This window comes from Chiloscyllium plagiosum, chromosome 11 (genome assembly GCF_004010195.1).
Source record: "Chiloscyllium plagiosum isolate BGI_BamShark_2017 chromosome 11, ASM401019v2, whole genome shotgun sequence".
NCBI lineage: Eukaryota > Metazoa > Chordata > Chondrichthyes > Orectolobiformes > Hemiscylliidae > Chiloscyllium > Chiloscyllium plagiosum.
The window spans coordinates 32,227,189-32,232,772 of record NC_057720.1 but is presented as its reverse complement, the minus strand read 5'-3'; positions in this window follow the sequence as shown (position 1 = coordinate 32,232,772).

Sequence of the window (5,584 nt, the reverse complement as noted above, 5' to 3'; positions counted from 1 at the left end):
AAAATGAACCCCTTCGCTGCCCGATAGCATACAGTATCCTGTTCCTGGGCCTGTTTTTCTACCCATCACACCTCTGACTCCCTGTTTGCTCCCCCCCAACGGGTATGTCCGTGTGGCAGAGCTGACATGAGTGCCATTGCACTGTCTGTATATAAACTGCCTTCCTGCGGTCATGTACAAGCATGCCTGCTCGATGCAGGTGCAGGTAAATTATCCCTGGGTGATTTTACAGTGCCGGGGAGTATATTGTGTCTGCACGCATGAACTGTTTCTGGGTACCAGGGCATAAACATATCCCCATCCCTGCGCCATGAAACAGAGTTGATAATCAGTGATGTTTAAATAGGTCTTTCCCTCTCTCTGTTGGGGCGCCCGAACCCATGGGCCTGTTGGCTTGACCAATTCCACACACCTGGAGTCCCCGTTTGTATTTTCCTAGCTGTCCCTTCCATGACGCGCCCAAGTTATGTATTGTGTATAAATGACAAGGGGTCCACACAGGGGTGGCCACAAATAGGGATTCGACCGATCGCACCAGTGGATAACAGACCGTTTGGTTCTCATGTAAATTTAGGTGGGTTTTGTAAAAGAGGTTATCCTTAAATCCCGACAGGCTTTCGGCTATCACAACATTTAGAAACAGTAGTATGTACTCGAGTATGCACATGATTAAAGTTAAATGAGGTTAATCATCAGTGTCCCTTTTTTTTTACAATGGTACCCAGAAGTCAGCAACAGTAGGTGTTTTCTGTGTCTTGTCAGCAGTTTTATCCCTGTTTCTGGGTGCTTTGCTCGGTTGTGGTATCGGTGCTCTCCCCTTGGTCACTGTCTTGCTCACAGTTCCTGTCTATGCCTGGGGGATGGTCAATCATATTAGTTTGTTCATAGGAGTCCTTATATGGTTTGAGTTAGGTGTAGTGCTTCCACGTGCCTTTTCCCCTAATGTCTATATAGGCGCAGGTGTTCACCACTGATTATAACTTCGTACGGCCCATTCCATTTTGGGGCAAAGCCTGGTTTGTCAGGCAGAGTTCACACGAGCCCATGGTTCCCAGCTGCTGGGACATCAGGGAAGGTTTGAATTCCCCTGCTTTGTCCTTTTGCTCTTGTCTCTCAGTTACCAATTTACATATCCCTTTTAGGTGGGTGCTTAATTCCGCTCGATCTCTCCAAATTTTATCTTTTAGTGCTCCTACATCGGTCCCACCTGTTATAATGGTCTCTGGTAATTGCGTTTCTCTCCCAATCATTCATTCGTCGGGTGTTAGATCGATTGCCTGATTCATGATGGCTCTTAATTTTTATTAATATGGCTGGCAGCACTTCACCCATGTCCTCCCTGATGTCTGTATGACCTTGGCTAAAGAATTTTTAAGGGTTCTGTTCACTCTCTCGACCATTCCTGAGCTCTGGGGGTGATAGGGGATATGAAATTTTTGTTTTATCCCAAGTAGCTGGCATACTGTTTCCATACATTTGCCTGTGCAATGTCTGTAGGGATACTCCCACCTTGGGGTTACCTCCTCTGCTAGAATCCTGGCTACAGTGGTAGCGATTACAGTTCTTGGTGGGGAATACCTCTACCCACCAGGTGAACTGGTCTGTGATGACCAGGCAATACGTTTTCCCACAGGAAGGTGATAGTGGCCCTTTGAAATCCATTTGGAGGTGTTCCTAGGATCCCCTTGGCCTTGGCTGGGGTCCCATCCTAATTTTTATGGGTCTGCCTGGGTTGTGCTGTCTGCAAATCACACATCTGCAGCAGTATTTGACAATATCTCTTCCCATTCTCTTCCACCACCACACTCTCCCTAGACTTGCTATCATAGCTTCCCTGTCTGTATGTGAGAGCCCGTGGTGCAGCTCAAGCAAGGTGTTTTGTAAGCACGCTGGTGCTACCACCTTGTCTGTTTGCCTTCAGACACTGTCCTCCCCTTTAAGTGTTCCCTGCATTTCCAACTCTCTCTGTCTTCCTATGGGGTGTCCTCCTGTAGCTGCTGTGTGTGAATGGGATCTTCCGCTAGTTCAATTGTTGCTATTGGAACCTCATCAACAGTTTCCTGCTCTAAGGCTTGCTGGGCTGCTTGGCCTGCGGCTTGGTTCCCTTTAAACTTCAGCCAGCCTGGACTATCTTTCCCTGGCTCCTTTTGGGTGCGCTTTGATTTTTATTACTGCAGCCTCTTTTGGCTGTTCACTGGCGCTCAGTGATGTTTGATGGGGGTTCCTCCAGCAGTGGTGAACTCTCTTATCCCCCATGCAACCATGTAGTCTTGTCCAACTCTGAAGTTGGCTGTCTATATTAATGTTCACAATTCTCCCCCTTGACAGTTCAAATGCTTTAGTTAGCGCTACTATCTCTGCTACTTGTGCGACCCGACCTCCGTCAATCCTTCCTGACATAACGGTCTCTAGTTTATTGTTTACCACAGCCCATCCTGTGCGGGGTGACCCCGCTATATATTTCTGTGACCCATCCATGAAGAAGGTCTCCTCGGCTATGTCTAGGGGGATATTCTTAACTCTACACCTATCTTCATCCCCATCTATATTTCCGCAATTGTGTGGTTCCCCTGTGTCCAGAATTCCCTCGGCTGGATTTTCTCCCATATCCCTAACTATTACCACGGACTGTCTTGGTGGGAGGAGAACTGTCTCCCACTTTGCCCATCTCATATTGGAGACGGCCCTCAGCTTCCCGGTGTTTAACATTTCTACTAGGGTGTGTTTGGTGTGGAGGATGACATTTCCTGCCATTACTATGGGTTCACTGACCCTCACGGCCCAAGCAGCACAGTCTAAGGCCACTATGCATCTGGGCAGCCCGGTGACTACTGACCCTTCCATGGTCGGGTAATACCCCACGGGTCTTCTCCTGCCACCGTGCTCCAGTGTGACCACTGATGAGTAAAATCATCCCTCATTATTACAATGTATGTGGAAGTCTTTACTGGGAACTGGCAGCCTAGCCTGAGGGCCGATATTAACCGAGTTTTTAGCTCACTGTAAGCCTCTTCCTGTTCTGGAGTCCAGGTCACAGGTTCCAAGGCGGGCTTGCCATTTTTGATTAGTTTTTGAATTGGTTCAGCCAATTTTTCAAACTCTGGTATAAAGGTCTGGTTATAGTTAAATAGCCCCAAGACCTTTCTGACTTCCCTTACAATAACAGGTCGTGGCATTCGCTGAATTGCTTTCTTTCGGTCGCTTGTCATTTCCTTGAGTCCCTGAGATATAAGGTGTCCCAGGTATAGGACTGGTGATTGTCCAATTTGTGCTTTTGTAAGGCTGACTTTTAACCCTGTGGCTGTCAGCTCATGCAACATGAGGTATAAAGCTTCCTGGTGTCCTAATTCGGATTCTGAAGCAATCAGGATTTTGTCCCCGTACTGTACGGCAGTGCTTCCTTCTGGTAAATATTTTGTTGAGGATGTCGCTCATCACTCAGTGAAAAATAGTGGAGCCTCTGTGGCAGGCGAGTCCACATGTACTGCCTGTCCCTTACTGTGAAGGCGCATTTTTTCTGGGATCCAGGATGTAGTGGGATGGACCAGAGTCTGTTGTCCATGTCTAATACTGTGAAAATCTTGTGTTCAGGGGTCAATCCGTTGAGAATTATGGAGGGGTCTGCTACAATGGGATGCAATTTGGGGGTGACCTTGTTTAGCCCCATATAGTCAGTGGTGAGTCTGTAGCTCTCATTAGACTTTATTACTGGCCCTGTTGGGGAACTGGTTGTTCTTGTGGTTTCTCTCAGGATTCCCTGTTTTACTTGTCCTTTAACTATCTCCGTGACTGCTTTCTCTGCTTCAGGGTTGATTGGGTACTGCCAGTGGGGCTTATGCTCCCGTCCAGGCATCGTTATAGGGTCTACCTCGACTAAATCTGTGTCCAACTTTGTCTTTGCCCATGCCTCGGGGATGGAGGCGCAGATGGCTCTGAATCTCCCTTTTTTGAGGTTCCAGTCCCTACTGGTGGCTGTAACTACTTTAATAGCCTTGAGGTGACTTGTAAATTTCCCAATCTCTGTCTTTCCACCGTCCTGTTTTGGCCAGATCAATTTTCCTTTTGCACAGTCAATCAAGACTTTGTATTCCTTCATGAGATTGTTACCCATTATGGTGCCTTCATTATTTTGGCACTCATAAAATATATAGGGATATATATGTTATTCATTTCCACGAGGGTAGTCTTGCTTAAGTAAGTGGGTGTCTCATCCCCTCCTACCCGGTAAGGTGGATCATTTTATTTGTGTGGGGTAAAGGTAAGTTGGTGATAGATACAGCTGCTCCTGTGCCTACCAACATCTCACACTTTCTACCTCCAGCTACTGCGGGCATATAAATTCTCCCCTCTCCCTTACTCTTACGAATGGGGGCAGCTGGTTGTCAGCTCTGCTGGCCTCTGGAGTCCCGCGGTTACGTGGTGTTCTGGGTGTTGTTTGGGGGTTCCTCATGCTTTTCCCAGCACCCTGCCTCTGTATGCCCTGCTCTGTTGCAGCGGCTGCAGTACTTTACACTCTTCCTTGTCCTATTCTCTGTCTGTGGGGCCTGACGGTCTCTGGCAAAGTGTCCCTGTCGGCCACAGTTGTGGCAGGATAGTTTGGTTCTGCCTTCACCTCTGTTCCGGTAGGCTGTTCTGTTGAGTTTTATTTTTATTGCGGGAGCTTCTGCCTCCTGCACCCCGCTAGCCTACTCTACCAGGTTGTCATAATTTTGGGACATTATCACTCCCATTTTCAGGATGGATTGATGGGCGCTAGAGGGCCTGTCTCTAAAAGCCTGAATGAATGCCCAGTCCTCACAATCTGGGTTTGCTTGTCCTGAGCACTCCTGGTATAACCTAAATAATCGTTCCCCATACTCAGAGGCTCCTTCCCCTTTAAGCTGTTTAGTGGTCATGATTTTGCTCCAGTTCGTGGGAGCATTTCCTAATATCTGCTGGATCTCTTCTTTAAAATGGACGAAGGGAGCCTGCTGGGCATCTATCTCAGTTGTGAGGGCAATGGGCACGTGTCCACCGTCCACCCGTATAGTCTCAGGCTGTTGTGGCTTCGGGTTCACCATCCACCTGTCTCCATTTGTCCGTTGGGCACGCTGTCTGGACCAGCTGGTGTATATCCCTCAAATGTCAGTCAGTGCCCTACTCATGTACTGTCCAACTCTTACCAGAACCTCGTGTTTGCACTTCGGGCTGTAATTTGCCCAGGGAAGCCATGATCTGTTGCCTTTCCCCTGGGGAAAAGGGATTATTGTTTGCTTTTGGCTGCAACTCTGTCCCCCTTCTAGTGACTGGCGCTAGATTATATTCTTGCACCTCCTGCTCTGCTGAGGGAGCAGTTAGTCCCTATTGTACAGTTTCATAGGAGGGGAGAGAGTCAGTCTCCCTTTCCTCCTGTACTTTTTCTAATCTTTGCTCTAGCTCCTTTATCCTATCCTCAAGTTCCTTAATTTGTTTTTAGTCTTTTCTCTGAGGAGAAAGTGAGGTCTGCAGATGCTGGAGATCAGAGTTGGAAATGTGTTGCTGGAAAAGCAAAGCAGGTCAGGCAGCATCCAGGGAACAGGAGAATCGACGTTTCGGGCATAAGCCC